General features: G+C 37.1%; 1 protein-coding gene across 1 annotated transcript in view; it reads left to right on the forward strand.

Annotated features, from left to right (window-relative positions):
* Positions 1-23,330, forward strand: part of CDH12 (cadherin 12) — a 1,016,740-nt gene that overhangs the window by 129,258 nt on the left and 864,152 nt on the right. The window lies entirely within an intron of this gene.

The raw sequence follows: 23,330 nt of genomic DNA on the forward strand, positions 1-23,330 counted from the left end.
ATGCAAAATATGTTCTCATACTATATTTGAATTGAACTAGAGTTTAAAGAAAGAAAAATAGCTAGAAAAATCCTCAAATATCTGTAGATTGAGCAATGTATTTAAAAACAACTCATGGATAAAAGATGTTCAAAGAGACGTTAAATGAATTTATGACTAAATTAAAATACATCTTTTCAAAATTCGTGGGTAGTATCATTGGATGCCTATATAAGAAAAAAAAATGAAAGATCTAAAATCATTCAACCTTAGGAAACTAAGGAATATTAAATGGATTCTAAAGCAATGAATTAGCAATATTTGGGCTGAAGTTGTATACAAATAAGTCTGTACAGTTTTTAAAACAAATCTTTGATCTTGCCAAAACTTGACTAGAACTACCACCCTTTCCCAAACTAAAGGCTAGAGCCAGGCATTTATTGCGCTTAATTAGGTAATGTGTGAACACCTATGAACACAGAAACTGGTCTATATTTAATTCCTTTTCTTTCTCTACATTATGATTTCTCAGCAATTTTTTATAAATGTAAACTTGGGAGTGTAATTTCTTTCATTTTCCCCATTTTAAGAAATTATGAAAAAATTATGATATTCTTCTAAAAATGTTGGGAATTCAGGGGTCAACAAATAACTCTACCATTTACTATACCTAGCGACTGAATAATTAAAAACAAGACAGAAGTCCATCAAGTATCAATCAATAATAGTGACTATTGGATGACAGGTACTTTCTAAGTATTTGATGTTTATTAGATCATTTGAATTTTATCAAAACTGGAAGGACATCATAGGGTCATTTTCATTTTAGATTTTAGGAAACTGAAAAACAATGTGTTTAAGAAACTTAGCTAAATCACATAGCTAGTCCATACAGGAGCTAGGAATAACACTTGGGTAGTGTGTCTTTAGAGGTTTAATTTTATATATGCTAAATCTCTGGCTGGAGATTTGAGAAGCCCATGTAGGGGTTGTCAGATGGGCATGCAGACACTCAGCCAATCTTCAGACCTGGGTGGAGCACTCTGTTTCAGCATATGATAGCAGCTAGAATATACCTTTTCTGCAAGATGGACAATTCTGAAACAGAAACAGAAGATGCCGAATTACGTGTTCTTGGCTGCTTCACCAGTCTTTTTTTTTTTTTTTTTTAGATTTTGTTTATTTATTTGACAGACAGAGATCACAAGCAGGCAGAGAGACAGGCAGAGGGAGAGAGAGGGGGAAGTAGGCTCCCTGCTGAGCAGAGAGCCCCATATAGGACTCAATCCCAGGACCCTGGGATCATGACCTGAGCCGAAGGCAGAGGCTTTAACCCACTGAGCCACACAGGTGCCCCTGCTACTACCAATCTTACTAATCGAATAAAGTCACCCCTGCCTAGGAAAGAATGAGTTAGGCCAAATGCTTTTCAGCAAAACAAATTTCTCCATAAAGAAATATGAGACGTTTGGGATGAATGCCCCTTCAACTAGTAACAATGATACCCTATAACTTATGATTGTATTTCATTTGTGATTTTGACAATGCTGCACGATGAAATATTCATTTATAGAGTTGGGCTTATGAGGGAAGGGGAGAGGTCGACTTTACATGGAAATGATATGTAGTTCATCAATTTAAAGTTTTGTATTGGCAAAAAAATATGACATCATGTGTGCATAAAAATGAAGCAACACAGCACTCATAGATGTTAAAAGAGGAAAAAGTGGGAGAAATGAATCACAACTTGACACACAGGATGAATATGCTGAACTAAAAAAAATAGTGATTCACAAAGAAAATGGCAATTTTATTTCAATAAAAAAAAATCACAGTTCATATAAATATATGTATTTTTAACTTTACTGGTTTTGTACACATTTCTTTTGAAAATAGCCATAGGAATAAAGAATAAAATCTGAAAATGAAATTCATACCCCATTTTCTTTCTGAAAATATTTAATTGATCCCATAAAACTGAATGGTGTTGGCAAATGATTTAACCTTTTTACTCATTCACGGAACTTTGAATAACTCCAATAGGAATAACCTAATTTTTGCCTTATTGAAAGTTCATTTGAGGTCTACTGGTATTTCAAATTGTGTTAGTTATCTAATATTGATTCTTAATAATGATAACTTTAGTTATTTCTCAGTCATTCTCTAGTTTTGCCATGATATATCTGATACATAAATTATTTCAGGTGACTTCTAATAATTTATGGAACATGTTTTGTTTTATTTTATCCCTTTTGAAAGACTATTTTGAAGGGGGGTGTATTGGTTTCCTGGGGCTGCTGTAACAAAGCACCACAGACTGGATGCCTTAGGATGACAGAAATGTATTGTCTCAGGTCTAGAGGCCAGAAGGCTGTGCTGACCATGTCCGCCACTTGCTTCCTTATGAGGGCTGTAATGGCGAACCTGTTTGATTGATCTCTACTAGGTTCTGCTGGTTTGCTGTTAAGCTTTGGCATCACTGGGCTTGTAGATGCATCGCCCTAATCTCTGTGCTCATTTTCACTTGGTGTTCTCCCTTGTGAGGACCATTTCTCCTTTTTAGAAAGACATCGGTCCTAACCCACTCCAAGATGACCTCGTCTTAACCAATTGTATCAGTGATAACCTACTTTAAAATAAGGTCAATGTCTGAGGCACTGGTGAGTAGGACTCTATTATGAACTAAATTGTGTTCCCCCAAATTCATATGTTGAAGTCATATTAACCCACAACCTCAGAATGTGACTATATTTGGATTTAAGGTCTTTAAGATGGAAATTAAGTTAAAATGAGGTTCCAGGGTGAACCCTAATACAGTATCATTAGTATCCTTCTAAGAAGATTAGGTCACAGATATGCACAGAGAAAAGACCATGTGAAGTCACAAGATAAAGGTAGCCAACTCCAAGCGAAGGAGAGTGGTTTCAAAAGAAACCAACCCTGGCAAATACTTTGTTCTCTTATTTTGTGCTTCCATAATAATTAGAAAATAAATTTCTGGTTTTTAAGCTATGCAGGCTGTGGTACTAACTAGCAAATTGATATAGCAAACTAATACAGACTTAGCAAAGTAATATAGACTTCAACATTTGAATTTTTGGTGTATACAATTCAACCCATAAGAGGCAGTTAGCTTCGTTCATGTTTTCTTTCTGTTTTTACCTTTAATTGTTACTACACGCACACACACGTACAAAAATGTGTGCGTGCATGTGTGTGTGTATATGAAAATATATATTTATATATAAAAAACTTTATTAGTGGGCGCCTGAGTGGCTCAGTGGGTTAAGCCTCTGCCTTCTGCTCAGGTCATGATCTCAGGGTCCTGGGATCGAGCCCCACGTCGGGCTCTCTGCTCAACAGGGAGGCTGCTTCCTCCTCTCTCTCTGCCTGCTTCTCTGCCTACTTGTGATCTCTCTTTGTCAAATAAATAAATAAAATCTAAAAAAAAAAAATCTTTATTAGTTATATTAAAACTGTGTTCACTACATTACCTAGCTTCTCTCATATTTTCTTTCAGTGTTTCCTTCAATATTATTACTATATATATTTATATATGACATACAATATTCATATATATAATATATATTTGGTTATTTATACTGACTCACCTTTAGTTATGGTCAATACTAATTTCATGTTTAAAACAATTCACCTGTGACATTTTAATTGTTGAAGAGGCAGATTATTTTAGCTGAGCAGTGTCAGAGTTGTATGTAAAAACTGAAGGATGTTTAAATTAGCAATTTCTTATTGCAAACTGATTCATAAGGCAAACATAGATACAGTTATTGTGATTTATTTAAATTTATTTATTTTTTTTTTCAGTGTAACAGTATTCATTGTTTTTGCACAACACCCAGTGCTCCATGCAATACATGCCCTCCCTATGACCCACCACCTGTTCCCCCAACCTCCCACCCCCGACCCTTCAAAACCCTCAGGTTGTTTTTCAGAGTCCATAGTCTCTTATGGTTCACCTCCCCTTCCAATTCTTTTTTTTATAAACATATAATGTATGTGCTATCGTGAGTGCTGTGAAGTGTGTAAACCTGGCGATTCACAGACCTGTACCCCTGGGGATAAAAATACAGTTATTGTGATTTAGAAGTAAGTTTAAGATAAAGTCTTCCAAGAATGGAACAGTCACAAACCCATTGCCTCTTGCTTACACAAGTAAACTTGAAATAGTAAGAGATCATTGAATATTCATTGACAAAGACTGTCAAAGAATGTAACTGAGATTTTATGGAAAGCTAAATTGGATTGCCTCCATTCATTCTCCAAGTCAAAGATGTTAGCCTTTTATCTTAAAATAAATGAAAAAATGTATTTTAATTTTTATATTTATATGCATTTTGTATTTATATATACTCTGATGATAGTTGCAAATATATCAACTTCTCTACATATATGACACTAATATTATATGATTTAATACACACATAGACACAGCTATATGTTCACATAAAAAATGCATACCTTCATGAGCATCAGTAGGGTTTTTTTTGGGGGGGATCGGTATGTTTATTACAACAGCCACGTTAGACACAGACAGGTGTTCAAATCAGTTATGCACCAACCTGCCATGGACTGGATTCCTGCCTAGAAAACATAACGGACATTTTAAAAAATTGTTATTAAATCAGCTTCAGGTGTACAGCATTGTAATTCAACATTTGTGGGGGTGCCCAAAAGTCTAGTTAGCCATTGAAACCCTAATAGTTTAATGACAGTAAGATGCTTATTGATTTCATAATCTGTTAATCCACACACACACACACACACACACACACACACACACATAGATTTATCCTCATATTTTGAATAGACTTGACTTCCAGATGCTAACTACATTTGGCCAACAATAGCTTGGAAAACACTGTTTCTCATACTTGGTTTCACATGAGGATCACTTGTGGAATCTTAAAAAATTGATGACTGGGTCTTATTTCCAAGGATTCTGATTAAGTAATGTGTAGTGAAACCAGGCATAGAATTGTTAATATATCTCTGAAGGATTCTAATGTGTGGTGACCTTTTTGAACCACAGTCTTAAGGGATGCTTTTGATGAATATGAGGTAGGGGAGGAAGGAAACTCAACAGATCCAGGGGAGGAAGTAAGAACACTTGGTTTGGTAGGAACAACTTGCCAGTTCTTAGCACCAGTATCGTTTTTAATATTTTAATTGTGAAATGACCAATAGAAAGTGAAGAACTTGACTACACATATATGAGAAAGGAATTTTTAGTAACTTCTATTTCTTCTGTGTTTTAATTTTTGTCTATCTCTATTACTGTATTTTTTTTCCTATAGGGAATTATTTTTATGTGCAAAAGGAAAAAGTTACTTCAGTTCTAATAGAAAACTTTCAGATGACCAAAATTATACAAATCATTCTTCCTACATTTTTCCCAGTGACTTCCCCCCCCAAGCGTGAGTTACCACTCTTCTAAACACCAATTACTTAAACTTTAGAATTCCTAACTGTAAGATGAACGAAATATTTTCAACAGCTTTGTTCAAATCTCACAGATGGCCTTTTGTGCTTTTTTCTGAGTTCTTTATAATTATGTGTGACACTCTTCTTTGAGAATTGGTGTGAATGTACTAAAACATTATATCTCAACTTGAATTCAAACATGTTCAACATGGTTTGCCTTAAAATCTGCAGTCATATCCTATGTTTATGTAGCTGTAGAGCTAAGACTAATTTTTCTTAACATTGTTTTATTCCTACTGCTGAAGCATTTTTATAAAAATTTTTTTATAGACTGGCAAAAAAGACATAGCTCATCAAAAACCAATCCCAGGACAAGACAATTTGTCTCATTTAGGATAATCATTTTCTAAATATCCACTCCAGAGTTTTAAGAATAATCAAAGCTAAAGAATGATAGAAATGTCTAATTTTGTTGTGTGTATACTTTTTATTTAAATAATCTGGTTATAAGTTATCCTTTGGATTAATATAGGCAATATACAATGAAGTCTGCTATTTCTAAAGATGTGTTTTATTTGAGAATTAAAATATAGATGAGTAGGCTGTTTTCCATTTATCTGAATTTTTTAAATATAAATATGTTTTTCTAAAGTCAAATAATAAAAATGAACATTCTGAAAATTAACATTTAGTATACACGTTTTAGCATTCAAAGTGACTTTATATCTATCCTTTATTTCATTCTCACAATAATTCAGTATTTTAGGTAATGTAGTTACAAGTTAATAGGTGTCAAAAGTGAGTTGTAAAGAAGTGAGAAACTTTGTAGAAAGTCATAGAAGAGTAAGCAAACACCTGAGATTTGAACCTTTCTAGGACATTACACAAATGGACAGTCTGATATCTTATACTGGTCAAATGGAGATAATTTGTGAGAGAAATGTTTAAAGTCCTGAACAAAACTTTCCCAAAAGGAATTCTGCTTTCAGTACTGGTGGAGTTCAGGCCAGTGTTTCCCCTGAGGATAACTGGAAAAACTAGAAAAATATTACAAAGGAAAAAAAATATTCCTGAAATCATTGATGAGTGTGGTAAAATTAGAGTCCCCAAGCTGCTTCCACACTCTAGACCCTGGAACTGTCAGTATGAAAAGAAATACCCATGCATTTGTTCAGGTAAAATGGACATAATTAAGATGTAATTAATGTTACTAAACATTGGCTTTAAAATAGGGGAAATATCCAGCTGTACAATTTCATCATACGAGCCCTTATGTTAGCTTTCTGCAGAAACATAAGACATAGAGATTTGAAACACTAAGACAATTCATCATGCCTTTGCTGGCTTGAAGATCCAGGGGACCATGTGAAAAGTATGAGAAGAAAATGACCTCTGTGAATAACCACTGAGTTTGGAAAAGATATTCAGACTGAGAACCGGAACCTTGACACCCTTTGATCTTGGGTTTATGAGATTCACGCTGTCTCCCAACTTCTGACTCACAGAAACTGACAGAGTCAGTCTGTATTTTGAAGGTGCTAAGTGTGCGATGTATTGTTGCGACAGTGAAAGAACGTTAATACAGAGAACTAACATAGTGATGAGGGACTGCTAGTCTAAATTTTAGAGAAGCAATCCACTACTCCAGTATGCTTTTACCTTGGGCATATTTTTTAAAAAGATTTATTTATTTGGGGGGAGGTGAGGAGCCCAGTGCAGGGCTCGATCCCATGACCCTGAGATCGGGACCTGAGCTGAAATCAAGAGTCATAAGTGTAACAGAGTGAGCCACCCAGGCTCCCCTACCTTGGGCACATTTACTAATCTAGAAGAGACTGAGACAAAGCAATGCAGTAATACCTACATCCTAAGGAGAGCATAAGTAGAGCCTGGATCCTATCATGACTGAGGGACTCCATTAAAAATTTAAATTTTGGGTGGTGGGCCTGAGGAATTATACCTTAGGTTTAAGACTGGAATAAGTACAAGAGACATCATGTGAATTCTAGCATAGCTTTCTTTAATCAATTTGAATGTGCCAAGGAATTTCACTCCCTAAAATTGGGTTAAGTCAGTAGATCTTACCTGTTGGCAGTTTTTTTTGTTGTTGTTGTTGTTTTCTGTTTTTTTTCCAAGGGACATTTGGCAATGTCTACAGATATTATGCTTGTCACAACTAGGGGAAGGGGATGATATTGCTTTCTAATGAGCAGAGACCAAGGAAAGTATCCAGTCTCCTACAGTATGTGGAACAGCCTCCCACAACAAATATTTATCTGTCCCCAAATGCTAATAAAATCCTGCAGTTCATAAACCCTGCTTTAAGTTGATCCCAGATAAGCTGATGCCTGCAGATACCCAGGAGAAGCAAACACAAAACTTCTCTGGAATTATTTAATGTTATGTTAGTCCTCAAGATACTACTACAAACAGTTTTATGAATAAAATGTCCAACCTGAAGTAAAAATTAATAAAGCAGTCGAGAAGATAAGACAATATGAATGACAACATAAAGAAACATGACAATCAAAAGAGACCAAGAGAATTTCTTGATGAATAGAATCATCTAGACTTTATCTACCTCATTGCAGATACTCAAAAGATAAATTAAACTAAAAGGTTAAAAACTCTGGCAGAAGACTAGAAAATACAAAAAGTCATATAGCAGAATTGCCAAATAGAATAATAAAAATATTAAATAGAATTACTAGAATTAAAAAAAGTGCAATAACTAAGATTAAGAATCCAATGGGTAGATTTATAAGGAAGGTGGGGAAGATTAAGAGAGAATTAATGGGGGCGCCTGGGTGGCTCAGCGGGTTAAAGCCTCTGCCTTCGGCTCAGGTCATGATCCCAGGGTCCTGGGATCGAGCCTCACATCGGGCTCTCTGCTCACCAGGGAGCCTGCTTCCTCCTCTCTCTCTGCCTGCCTCTCTGCCTACTTGTGATCTCTGTGTGTTAAATAAATAAAATCTTAAAAAAAGGAGAGAATTAATGGTGAGGAAGCTCTGTATCAAAAAAGCATGGAGTAAAAAGAAAAAAATTCACCAAAAGATATAAGGATTATATCTTTTATATAGAATTAAAGAACTTACATATTTATTTAGAATCTCATAAGGAGATGAGAAAACAAATGGGGCAGTAGCTGTGTATGAGGAAATCATGACTGAGATTTATTAGATATGAAGGAAACAGTAATTTAGAGATTCAAAAACTTCAGCTTTTAAACAGGACAAGTTCAAGGAAATTCACAGCTATGCAACTACTACTCACGGTTCCAAAATGCAGATAACAAAAGCAAAAGATACTAAAAAACTGTATAAGAAAAGTGATATACCACATTCAGATGAACCATTGAGAACTGACTTCTAACAAGAAACAAAAGGAGCCATAAGACCATTGAACATCTTCGGTGGGATGAAATTAAAAAAACCCAACCATCTAAAATTATCTACCTACCTGAAATACCCTCTAAGGATAAAAGCAAAATAAGTGCATTTCCAGACAAAACAAAAAGGAATTTATTACCAGGAGACACAAACTTAAATAAACATAGACTCAGCTAAACATTATATTATTGTTTTAAAGGAACACTAGATTCCCCAAATACTCAAAACAGTGACAGGGCATGAAGTGGTAAATATGTTGCTAAATCTAAATGAGTACTGATCAGATAAATAGTGTCATATAAATAATAGATACAGAAAAATAATATGTAAGTTATGGATGCAGTAAAGAGAGTTTTAATTTTGCTGTCTTGTCTGGCAGGATGAGTTATATTCCAAATGAACGACTTTGCACTACCTTCTTCTTTAGCTAATAATAAAAATAAATAGGGGTTTAAATCTGAATCTTCCAAATCTTTCAAAAATATTTAATCAACAAAAATATTGGGGAGGGGAGGCGAGCCATGAGAGACTATGGACTCTGAAAAACAACCTGAGGGTTTTGAAGGGTCAGGGGTGGGAGGTTGGGGGAACAGGTGGTGGGTGATGGGGAGGGCACGTTTTGCATGGAGCACTGGGTGTTGTGCAAAAAGAATGAATACTGTTACGCTGAAAAGAAAAAAATAAATAAAAAGGGAAAAAAAAAAATATGTACTAAAACAGACTGATCAAAGTCAGATAATATAAGCAATTGATGTTCTCTCTGTACTTCAGGAGAGAATCAGAATGTGGGGCCCCCGGGTGGCTCAGTCAGTTAAGCATCCCACTCTTGATTTCAGCTCAGGCCATGATCTCAGGGTTGTGAGTTTGAGCCCCATGTCAGGCTCTGTGCTGGGCAGTCTCCCTCTGTCCCTCACCCCACCTCTCTTGGGAAAAAAAAAAAGAAGTGAAAAAATCAAAATCTATGGATCTTTGCTTGTTGCTTCTGCTATCCATCTCATGACCCGAAAGAATATGCATCTATTAATGTCCTTTTCTTTGGAAACAGGAATTACAGACATTGCATGTTACTTCAGAAAATTCACACAGAATGAATAGATCAGACCCAAGGACAAAACAGAAGGAACTACCTTAATTTTAGTGCTATAGTAAACAGTTTTCAGTTTCCTGTGTCACAGTAAAAAAAATTAATTTGTCTGTTCCTCATGGTATCAACAGCCAATAGTGTTGTTTGGATAGCACTTTACAGTTTACAGAGCAGGTTCACATTATATATATATATATATATATATATATATATATATATATATTTATTTATTTATTTATTTTTACCAGAAGCCACTGAATTGGAGGGTGCAAGTCATAATAAGTCATAGACTTATTAGGGTGGTAAGAAAATTGAAGTTCAGAATGAGTTCATATGTGATATCATACAGCTAAGAATTGTGTTCAAATCTGGAATTTCTTTTCTGTCTTACTATGTACTTCATAGAAACAATCAAAAAAGTTGATAAATGTCTCCTAGAAATTGCCTTAAAGATCACTGAATCCTAACACACCAAAATAAAGTTGGTAGTATTTTATATTACAGAGAAAGTGATGAGCTGAGTCTTCTCATTGGCTCCTGATGAAACTAAAATTGGTAAAATTCTATCAGAAATCATTTGAAAATAACTACAGATTTTTTTTTAAGTTCAAAGTCATTAATACAGTAACAAGATATTTTTTGCAGCATTATCACCACTGAATTCATTATAGCAAGAAAAGGGGAAACAAACTAAAAAAGAGGAGTGATTGATTAGGTGAACCATAACATTTCTAAAAAGACAGAGCGTCATACAGACGTTTGAAATTATATTTTGGAGTGCCTGGGTGGCTCAGTGGGTTAAGCCTCTGCCTTCAGCTCAGGTCATAGTCTCGGAGTCCTGGAATCGAGTCCCGTGTCGGGCTCTCTGCTCGGCAGGGAGCCTGCTTCCTCCTCCTCTCTCTCTCTCTGCCTGCCTTTCTGCCTGCTTGTGATCTCTGTCTGTCAAATAAATAAATAAAATCTTAATAAATAAATAAATAAAATTATATTTTGAAAAATTTGTTTTGACATCAAAATAGGGATTTGGGGGTAGGGGGAAACATGATGTGTTAACGGTGGATAATTCTAAACTCTCCATTTTGGTGATTATGAATTCAGACCCCAATTCCAGAGTGTCTGAGTTCACAGTCTGTCTTTGGCAGTTGCTACCTATGTGATGCCAAGGAATTTACATAAATTTCTGTGCCTCAGTTCGCTCAGCTGTAAAATGGAGAAAATAGTACACATCCTGATCGTGCTGTTGTGAGAACTGAGGAGAAAATAAATGTAAAGAGCTTAGAAATGTTCCCCAAACATGGGATGTTTAATGCTGTGTGTTACTGCCATTGCCCCATGAACTGAGTGCATGCTTATTATATTTCTTCTCTGTCAGATTTCATTTCCGGAAACTATACTTTGAAAAGCCAAAGGAAATTATCCCTAAAATTACTTCATTCCTTCTCCTTTCCCACTTGTAATTACCTAAATAAATCTTAAAAAAGAAAATGAGAGGCAAACAAACTACCTTTTCTTAAAGTTAATGCCTCTGAGTTGGGAATCAGCAGTGAGGGTTTTAAAGACACTGGGCTTCCAGAACAGTGATGGTGTCAGGGAGGGTCCTGAAGTTGTAGATCTCTGTCTAGGGTGAGGGGTATTTTGTTGTCTTTCCTGTCTGTGGGCCATTCACAGACATCTTTGCTCTTAGCCCTGGACTGAGCTCTTTTATATTTAGGAGTCTCATAGATTTTTTTTTTTTTTTAATTCACTATTAGAGCCCAGTTTTTTTTTTTGTTGTTGTTGTTTAGTATTTCATTTATTTATTTGGGGGAGAGAGAGCACAAGCATGAGGTGGGGGAGAAGATGGTATGCCAGAGGAACAGAGGGAGGGGGAAGCAAATTCTCCCCCCTCCCCGCACCTCACCATTGAGCAGCTGAGCCCTACCTGGGGCTAGATCCCAGCTCCCTGAGATCATAACATGAACCAAAGTCAAATGCTCAACCACTGAGCCATCCAGGCGCCTCCTAGACCCCAATTTAAGATTAAACATTTTTTTTAAAGATTTATTTGACAGAAAGAGAGAGAGAGAGAGTGCACAAACAGGGGAAGCAGGAGAGGCAGAAGCAGGTTCTCCACTGCGCAGAAAGACTGACTCTGGCTGGATCTCAGGACCCTGGGATCATGATCTGAGCCACCCCGGTGTGCCAAGATTAAATTTTTAATGAATCCTCTTCCTTCCATTAATGTGGGTACTTTATTGGAAAACACATAGACCTATAATGCAGTAAAAATGACTTTCTATCCTCTACTTGTAATGCAGTATAATACATACATATGGAATGTGGGAAGCATGTGAGGTTTTTTTTTTATTTTTTGTTTTTTGGGTTTTTTTGTTTTTTGTTTTTTCTTTTAACACCTTTCTACCTTTTGTACTTTTGTAAATTTTTGGAGATTTTCTGCAATGAGCATGCCTTACACTCGTAATAAGAAAAAAGGCTGTAAAATGAAAGCCTTATAAACATTTTAGAGGAAAGAATTAGCAATTATCTTCTTTACAGTAGCATTATATTTTCTGATCTTCCTCAGAGTTATTATAAAGATATGTTGAATTATATTGCCCCTCAAACACGAAGTGCTTTTCAGTGTTTACAAGCTATATTTAAGGGATGCCCCCAGTGAAATTCAGCTTCGTTTAGGGTGATATTTTACAATAACTCTGTGCCAGAATGATGCAACAGGAATAGAAACATCAGAATTATACACTTTGCTCAGCTACGACTCAAGGTACGTAAACACATATGGGCAGAAACGCAAATCTAGCATCAATTTAAGAGTTTTCCCGCAGAGAGCAGTTATTTTCATCTGTACACTCATTCTTCTTTCATACTTGGTATGCAAGCACACGCTATTTCCTGAGTGAATATGGATATACATCTGCTTCGAGGGGACATATGTGTGAAGGAGCTAAAGACAGCAGCTCTGTGCTCCTCTTTGGCAAGACATCTGGGCGGATTTATTTTACCTAATTTAACTGCAAAATTTATATGTTTCACTTGAATTTGTGAATATTTAAATCGATTGCAGCCTCTTGATTCTCCCCTGGCTTAGGATATATTACATTATGCTCTATTTTTAGTAATTATAATTGAAAATATAAGGGCAAGTCCTTGTGTATTTCAACTGCACACATGTAAGGAGACTTCACTTATGTATTAAGACCATGGGCTTTAAAATAAAGAGCCATTTTTAAAAAATATTTATTTATGCATTTGAGGAATAGCGAGAGGATAAGCGGAGAGGAGAGGGAGAAGCAGTTTCCCCCCATGGCCAGAGGGAGAAGTGGACTCCCTGCTGAGTAGGGAGCCCTGACTCGGGATTCAATCCCAGGACCCCTGGATCATGACCTGAGCTGAAGGCAGACACTCAACTGACTGAGCCACCCAGGCATCCCTAAAATAAAGAGCTGTTTTACAATAAAAACTGCTACAGTGTAGCTTCATTATATGACTCTGCAAAGGATGGAGTTGAACCCAGCTTGAAGGTGAGCATGAAGCCACCACACACTCTTAAGTCTTATGTTTCAGATCATTCGCTTAAGACAGAACCATGCTGGGGCGCATGAGTGGCTCAGTTGGTTAAACATCTGCCTTCGGCTCAGGTCATGATCCCGGGGTCCTGGGATCGAGCCCCATTGGGCTCCTTGCTCAGCGGGGAGTCTGCTTCTCCCTCTGTCTCTACCTGCTGCTCCCCTGCTTGTGTTCTTTCTGTGTCAAATAAATAAATAAAAATTCTTTTAAAAAATAAAGTAAAATAAAAAGGAACCATGCTGACTATCTCCAGGCAATGTGTTTGCTGCTGGGGGTACAGGGATGCATGAGATGTGCTCATGGTTTCCAGGAGCTCATCGTGCAGGAGGCGAACAGATAAATAAGTAGGATCCAGTCTCATGGGGTCTGTAATACATATTATTATAGTGTCACAAGGGTGAGAGGAGACATTCAAGGCTATAATCAAAAGGCAAGGGAGGACAGACATATGCCACTGAAAACCCGTCCATGGAAGAGCCACTTTGGTGGTGGCAGAAAAATCATTATTTTATTTTACTTCACCTCATTCCATTTCATTCTACTCATTTTTTTTTTTTTAATAAATTCTAGTGAGGGGGCAGCAGCACATGTGGAGAGAAGGCACTGGCCGACTGCATGACAGTTTCTTGTGTGTTGTAGAAAATGAGGCTGTTGGTCTAGCTTCAGCCAGGGCAGGCTCTGAGAAGATTACATGAAACCAGTTTGTCTAAGAGGAAGCTCTAGCACCCAAGGAGCCTGCTGCCCATTATAGGAAATACACGTGCGAACAGATTGTTGGATGAAGAACAAAAGTGCTGATGTCAAAAGTCTGCAGAGGCCTGGGAAGGGCACAAATGATGCAGTTGCTCTGCTCATGGGGTGCGGATGGGGGAGGTTGTCAGAGTACAGTTTAAATATATGATGTCTCTTGGTTTTTGACTCGCTAGTGGCAAGAAATATGTATTTTAGGGGGGCCTGGGTGGCTCAGTGGGTTAAAGCCTCTGCCTTCGGCTCAGGTCATGATCCCAGAGTCCTGGGATCAAGCCCTGCATTGGGCTCTCTGCTCAGCAGGGAGCCTGCTTCCTCCTCTCTCTGCCTGCCTCTCTGCCTACTTGGGATCTCTCTCTGTCTGTCAAATAAATAAATAAAATCTTTAAAAAAAAAAAAAGAAATATGTATTTTAGGGTTGAAATAGCACTGAAATTGAGGGTCCTCATAAAGACTGTGAAATACCTTTTCAGATAGAGAGGAGGAAAGGTTTTCTGGTTTAGGGTAACGGTATAGGCAAAGTTGTGAAATTAAAGAAAGAATACTGGAATTTTCTGAGAAACAATTATTTTGTTATTGCGTTGGTATGTAGATGTGTATTTTAAATGGTGCATGGGAATATTGATATATATATATATATATAACTTTAATATGTAACACTTAAATGACTTTCTTCTGGGACAATATTATTATACAATATTTGGGGTCATAATGAAACTTTCATATATATATATGACCCCAAATATATACATATATATATGTTATGACCCCAAGTATTGTATAATAATATTGTCCCAGAAGAAAGTCATTTAACTGTTACATATTAAAGGTACCCCTATTTAACTTGCAATATCTATGATATTTTTTTAATGTTTTAAGGATTTAGATTTATTCTCAGGATGGACATTTTTTTAATTAGTATTGCACACTGTATCTTTAAGTATATTGTATTTTCATTTTGTATTTTAATAAGAAAAACAGTCATTAGAAGTACCAGGTGTAGGAATGTTTTGGTTAAGAACTACTTATTTAGGCTTCTCTTTTCCCATTTTTCCATCTGGAGGAAGTTCCCAATCTGTCGCTCTTTCTTCCCATTCAAAGTAAGAAGAGGAGAAGGAAGGTCACAGAGAAGGTGTCTTTTCTGAATGAGAGACCACATTTCTTAAACTTGACGGAAGTATTAAAACTAATATGTTGATAGGCACTATACCATTTAATCCTCCCAAAAGTTATTTGAAATAGATGCTAATGTAGCACCTGTAAGGATGAGGATATGAAAGCTAAGTCTAAGAGAGACCGAGTAGCAAGTTCAAGGTCAGAGAGCCAATAAATAGGGGAGGGAAGAATCTCAGATCTTGCTGCAAACCATAGAGAGTCTGCTAAGCCTTTAAGGAGGAAGAGTAAAAATAATAGTTTAGGAAATATAAAATATTCTCCTTTTCCCTGTCCTGTATACCACCCCTTAAGAAAGGTATGTAATGCCTTGCCTCCTCCTGCACTAGGCAAAGCAAATTCAGAAATCATGGTCGATAGAGAGGGAATTGTATGATCCCAGTCCCCTAAGACTGTCCTCACTTCTGACACCAGCTTTAAGTTTGGGGGCCTTAGGATCACTCTCAATTTAGGTCATCTGGATGTGAATTTGAGAGTCCCGCCTTAACACCCTCAGGTTGGATATTTCACTAGTAGGACTACAGAACTTGGTGAAAAACCTATATTTATGCTCACACTTAATTTGGGGAAATGATACAAGTATTCAGCTAAGGGTAGAGACTTACAAGACAGGACCCAGAAGGGGTGCACACTTGGAGCTTCCAGTCATTCTCTCTCTCCGTGGGATCATGGGAGCTTCTACCTCTTCCCAGTCATGATATATGATGATATGTGAAGTAGCATGATTCAGTCTTTGGTGTCTAGAGTTTTAACTGGAACTGGACCAAACACTGCCTTCTTGGCTGACCTTCACCTTCCAGGCTCTCCCAAAGGTTGGGCTAGTACTTTTAGACCTTAAAATTTCCCATTGCAATTTACAGTATTAACACTGTCTTGGAGCCGAAGTTCTAGCAAAATGAAGACATCCCTATCTGGCAGGACTCCTATCTTATAGTCTAGAGATCACCTCCTGGAAATCGAGGGCCAATGTTTGTCACTACACAATGTCCCATAAATTTAGCCTAAAAAAACCTAACACTTATTATAATGTCTTTAAGGACCTTAATTTTAATTTCTTGAACAAGAAACCCAGTGAAGTATAACCTACAACAACAAAAGTATCTCTCTTCTGCTCCCAGTACAAGTGCCAGAATTTCCTGGATATTTTCCCCCACATCTGTATAAAGTACTTGCTGTCCACAAAATACTAGAGCTCCCACTTTACCGGTAGAGATGACACTGCGGTGGGTGGATGGAAAGAGAGGGTTTTTTTGAGAAGGGGGAGTAAAAAGGGGGTAGTGAGAGGGTAAGAGAGAATCTTAAGCAGGATTCATGCCCAGTGTGGAGCTGGTTGTGGGGCTCGACCTCACAACCCAGAGATCATGACCAGAGCCAAAATTCAAGAGTTGGATGCTTAACTGATGGAGCCACCCAGATGTCCCAAGAATGTTACGATCTTTAAACGTCGTATTTACAAATTTATTTTTTCAGGACAAAGCACCATATAGCTTCCTCTAATCTACATTGTATTATAGGATATTTATATTACTTTCTAAGGACCTAAACTCAGTTCTCAGGAAGTGGAAATTGAGTACTTGATGAATTTGAGTAGCTTTCATAGTAAATGGATATCTAATAAACATGGATTAGCTAGAAGAGCCGTTCTTAAAATGCAGGATGCAGTCAGAAAGTGAGTGCATTGTTTGTGTCTCGAGCTCTTCTGTGAGTTAAACATATGTATGATTTATGAAAAGCCCACATGATAGAAAACACCCTCCGTATAAAACAAATGCCAATTAAGGAATGGTGGATGTGGATACTCCTTTGTAGGCATTCTGTAGGCATCGTTCCTAGGAACGATGTTAGCATTTAAACAAAAAGGTGTAACTTAGACGAGTATTAAGACAAGTATTAGAGTACCATATGGGAAGAGCAGGAGGTGGTTCCCTGGTGGCAAATGCCTGGCAACAAGATGAAGCTTTGTAGAAAACAGGTCTCCTTAGAACAATAGAATTTTACTCCCTACTTGCCCCCTTCCCCCACAAACCTTAGCGAATAATCCAAATATTTATTCCAAACCAAGAGAGTACCTCTCCAAGAAATGAATTCTGGGAAACAGATTTTTTTTTCCCCCATATTGCTCAATCTACCTCCCATTTCTAAACTTGACAGTTGTTTTGGGTCACATTTGCACATCCTTTCTTTCTAGAGCATGCATTCCAGTTACCTGCGTCCTCATTCCACTCTTCACCTGTCCACCAGTAAAGCCTCCACTACTCTCTTCCCTCTGATTTTGATAGTGTTTTGGTTTTCAGTTCCAGTCTTCAGTTGTCTCAGTGTTGTCCACTGAGTCGTATCTATTTTAATGAATCAGGTTCTGTACTCTGTTTTGAACTGGGAGAGACAGGTACTCTCTCTCATCCTTTTCTATGGGCTCCGACATCAGTCACAGGATTTGGCACAGAGTCTCAACACAATAAGTGACTGATGAATCCGCGAGCAAGGGAGATCACCGATACTCTCAAATGAGTTTTTCTCAGGGATGCAGGTGCATTCTTTGGATGGAATCGGCCTATATTGTTCTTCAGTCGGCTGAATAAATGCTATCAAGTTATAATTCATGAAATCATTCTTAGGCAGCTGAGGTAATATTGTCCAATTATTTTTCAAAGAAACTGAAAAGGTAATTAACAAGATTCTTAGATTCACTGATTAATATCCAATGTCTGAAGTAATACTGTGATTTTAAGGCTTAATTTTTGAAAAACTGTGAGTGTCTGTACTGATAACTGAGGAGGAACACAATGCTCTGGATAACACATGTACTGGACGGCAAAGCTAACGTTCTAGCAACCGCAAGTTTGGAAACATCACTTGTACTTTGCTCAAAACAGAAATTCACTTCTCACATACATGGGATAGACTTCCCAAGCACTAGTGGTTAGGGCCAGCATTCCACCTCAAAACGCACTTCGAATCTGTTCAAGTACTCAAAAAATTCCATGTTTTGATTCCCAAGAGTTTGATTCCAAATAGTATAGAAAAGTAATTATTTTGGTCTGAGTCCTTTTTTGGAACAGGTTTCCTGAAATAAATGGATCTCAATATGATTACCAGAGAACATCTGATTTAAAATATTATTGCAATATTAGGTGGGCCTTTTGGGATCAATTAGCTGTTAAATGGATGGTGTGGTAGTAATGACTTCTTCACTAGGGCAGGATCATTTAAAAGTTTATGAAATATCCCAGTTTTAAGTTAACATTATTATTATTATTATTGCTTTTTTTTCTTCCTCCTCTTCCTCCTCCTTCTTCTTCTTTCCTGTCCATATTTAGCAAAAAGGTCTAAATGGGCTCCTCATGATCTGTCATCAGATAACAGAGTGCATTTCATGATCTTTTTATTCAGAAATGTATTAGTATAGCAACTGTATACCAGTAATATGTGGAAAGGGCTCATAATCAAATGAGAAGAGATATTCTTTCCCTGTGTGCAGATATTCTATTCCTATGATGCACTCTCTCCTGCCAGCCAGTGCAGAGCTCTTCCACCAGGCTAGGGCTACCCTGTTCAGCAATTACCTTTTTTTTCCTTTTCTTTTCTTTGTTTTATTCTTTTTTCTTCTAACTTTTTTATTTTTTTATAAACATATAATGTATTTTTATCCCCAGGGGTACAGGTCTGTGAGTCGCCAGGTTTACACACTTCACAGCACTCATCATAGCACATACCCTCCCCAATGTCCATAACTCCCCTCCCCCTCTCCCAAGTAACCCCCAGTTTGTTTTGTGAGATTAAGAGTCACTTATGGTTTGTCTCCCTCCTGATCCCATCTTGTTTCATTTATTCTTTTCCTACCCACCAAACCCCCCATGTTGCTTCTCCATGTCCTCATATCAGGGAGATCATATGATAGTTGTCTTTCTCCGATTGACTTATTTCACTAAGCATGATACCCTCTACTTCCATCCACGTTGTTGCAAATGGAAAATGAAAAAGATTTCATTTCTTTTGATGGCTGCATAGTATTCCATTGTGTGTATATACCACATCTTCTTTATCCATTCATCTGTTGATGGACATCTAGGTTCTTTCCATAGTTTGGCTATTGTAGACATTTCTGCTATAAACATTGGGGTGCACGTGCCCCTTCGGTTCACTATGTTTGTATCTTTAGGGTAAATACCCAGTAGTGCAATTGCTGGGTCATATACCCTGTTCAGCAAGTACCTTAATGAGTCTCTTGGCAAGAAAGCTCAGGCTCTGAGGACATGGTTCAACCGATGGCCTAGTTAGAATCACGAGTGAGAACGGCTCTGCATTAGAACAGAAGAAAGTCTAGAGGCTAGGAGAACAACAGAATGGAAAATCAACTACTGTATGAATGCTATATCACTAGCTGAAAGATGGGATCAGGGCATTTTAGAAATTGCCATGTGTAATATAAAGTGATAAATTGTTAGTGAGGCATTTGGGTTGTTGAAGTAGAAGGATTGAATTTTATTCTGTGATAAATTAGAATAGGGCAAATGAGGTGGAACAAGGCAACAGCAATAAGGTAGGCTGGTCTCAGCATTGAATTAATAAGTAAGAATTCTGACTTAGGGTCATACATGAGGATGAGATGACGGTATACTTCCAAACTTGAAGATATGCTGGTCATGGCATTCGGATTGCCAAAGCAATGAGATGTGTAGAATTTTTAAAAATATTTTATTTATTTTATTTGACAGAGAGATCACAAGTAGGCAGAGAGGCAGGCAGAGAGAGAGAGGGGAAAGCAGGCTCCCCACTGAGCAGAGAGCCAGATGTGTGGCTCGATCCCAGGACCCTGAGATCATGAACGGAGCCGAAGGCAGAGACCTTAACCCACTGACCTACACAGGTGCCCCTAGAATGGGGGTTTTAAAGGTTAGGATACATAATATGACTTCTGGGTTACATAAAAAGTAGTAGGAGGATGCTGGATGACTAAGTAATAGATTGAAATAGTATGTCTGATAGCACATGTGCATACATATATACACACCCCTTTTCATCTTCTGTCTGTCCATCAGTCTATCAATCGATCTATCTACCTACCTACCTATCATGATATAGCTACAATCTTATTCACATATCCCTACCATATGATTAATTGAAAATTCTTATGGAGTGGATATTGTATGGTAGGCATTTTCTCCCAAGCACTTTCCATATGTCAACTCAGTATTACAAGACTGTGAGACATGTCTGTAATTATCATCATCTTATATATGAGGAAACCAAGGCAAAGGGACTAAAGGTCATATGATGAGTAAGTTATGGAGCAGGCTTTTGATCCAATGTTGGGGATAAGAACTATTCTGCTCTAATATGAACCAAAGGAGCACAGAGTCCTGCTGTAGACAACCCAAGGCACAATCATGAAGCTCATTAAAGAAGATTATAAATTATTGAGTTGAATTTAATAGCATTTTAAAGGGAGCTTATATATGGAGTTCCAAATGTTTTTTTATATTCTACAACATCCATTCCTTCCAAGGGTCTGTATAATATAGAGGAGATATTATATTACTTACCTGTTGGGAAAATGATTTCTGGAGAGGCACAGTTTCATTTTACAAATCCTAGTTCCACTTCTTACTAATGTTGTGACATTGAAAGCATATCATTTATTTCTTAATGCCCCCATCTATAGAAAAGGACCTTTAAGGTGTACTTCATAGAGTTATTATAAGGATTAAAATAATATATATGTTAAAAACTTTTAGAGCAGTGTCTGCTACAAAGGAAGCCGTTAAAAAATGATTAATGATTTTTATACCATAGTGATTATAAAAGGGGAGGAATGTAAACAGAGGTGAGAACAGAACCATGGAAATTTTTACTGTGTTATCATATCACACAGTCCAGGATCATTTAGATTATTTGCCTAAAGGTCTTTTGCTGGCTAAAACAAAGGCAAAAACAAAACAAAACAAAAAAACAAAAACAAAAATGGAGTTTGATCCTGAGAAACTTGTAAAATGCATTTTATATTTTTAATAACATTAAAAGGGAAAAAATAAATATGCAACTCTAATCAAACGAATTTTTAATCAGGGCAAATGGATATATGACATTTTAGACATAAGGGTTTGACATCACTTTTTTTTCTTCCATTCTTCTTCTTCTTCTTCTTCTTCTTCTTCTTCTTCTTCTTATTCTTCGTCTTCTTCTCCTTCTCCTTCTCCTTCTTCTTCTTCTTTTTAGAGAAGGGGAGCTGGGCGGGGCAGTGGAAGAGGGAAAGAGAGAATTTTGAGCAGGCTTCAGGCCCAGCACAGAGCCTGATGCAGGGCTTGAGCTCATGACTCTGAGATCATGTCCTGAGCCAAAATCAAGAGTTTGATGCTTAAGGAAACAAAAGCAAAAATGAATTTTTGGGACTCCATCAAGATCAAAAGCTTCTGCACAGCAAAGGAAACTGTCAACAAAACAAAGAGTCAACTCACGGAATGGGAGAAGATATTCACAAATGACAATACAGACAAAGAGCTGATATACAGGATCTATAAAGAACTCCTCAAACTCAACACACAAAAGAGATAATCATGTCAAAAAATAGGAAGAAGACATGAACAGACACTTCTCCAATGAAGACATACAAATGGCTAACAGACACATGAAAAAATGTTCATCATCACTAGCCATCAGGAAGATTCAAATCAAAACCACATTGAGATACCACCTTCACCAGTTAGAATGGCAAAACTAACAAGACAGTAAACAACATGTGTTGGAGGGTGTGGAGAAAGGGGAACCCTCTTACACTGTTGGTGGGAATCCAAGTTGGTGCAACCACTTTGGAAAACAGTGTGGAGATTCCTGAAGAAATTAAGAATAGAGCTTCCCTATGACCCTGCAATTGCACTGCTGGGTATTTATACACCAAAGATACAGATGTAGTGAAAAGAAGGGCCATCTGTACCCCAATGTTTATTGCAGCAATGTCTACGGTCGCCAAACTGTGGAAAGAACCAAGATGCCCTTCAACGGATAAATGGATAAGGAAGATGTGGTCCATACACACTATGGTGTATTATGCCTCCATCAGAAAGGATGAATACCCAACTTTTGTATTAACCTGGACGGGACTGGAAGAGATTATGCTGAGTGAAATATGTCAAGCAGAGAAAGTGAATTATCATATGGTCTCACTTATTTGTGGAATATAAGGAATAACACGGAGGACATGGGGAGATGGAGAGGAGAAAGGAGTTGGGAGAAATTGGAGGAGGAGAGAAACCATGAGAGACTGTGGACTCTGAGAAACAATCTGAGGGATTTGGAGTAGGGGGAGGGAGGATGGGTGAGCCTGGTGTTGGTATTATGGAGGCACGTATTGCATGGAGCACTGGGTGTGGTGCATAAACAATGAATTCTGGAACACTGAAAAGAAATTCAAAAAATAAATAAAAATTAAAACAAAAAACAAACAAACAAATAGAGTTTGATGCTTAACCAACTGAGCCACCCAGGTGCCACTGACATCATATTTTATGTCAAACATTTTTTTAAAAACACAATTATATTTACCATTATAAAATGTCTTACCCCATCCAGATTTCATGGGGGGAAAATGGAAGCATTTCTGTCGAGGTAATAATAGCCTAGGATCATTTACTGAGCATTTACTATGTGTCTTGTACTGCTTAAAGTGATGTAGGTTAAAGTACTGATGCAGACAGTCATAGGTGTATATACACATAAAATCTATGAAATAGAATTTAGTTTGAACACAAAAGTCCTGCATAATGATGAATGAAGATTGCAAAACATGGACCTTAAATAGTAGCTTTCTATTCAACAATTACAAGTTAACTTAAGCCTTAGATTATGGATTTTTTAATTTTTTGTGATGAATGGCTCTCAAATTTTCCTTTTAGAGAATACAAACGTATTTTTGTTCCATCAACATGCTCAGTTCAAGTATTTTTTTTTAATGT

This window comes from Meles meles, chromosome 3 (genome assembly GCF_922984935.1).
Source record: "Meles meles chromosome 3, mMelMel3.1 paternal haplotype, whole genome shotgun sequence".
Lineage (NCBI taxonomy): Eukaryota > Metazoa > Chordata > Mammalia > Carnivora > Mustelidae > Meles > Meles meles.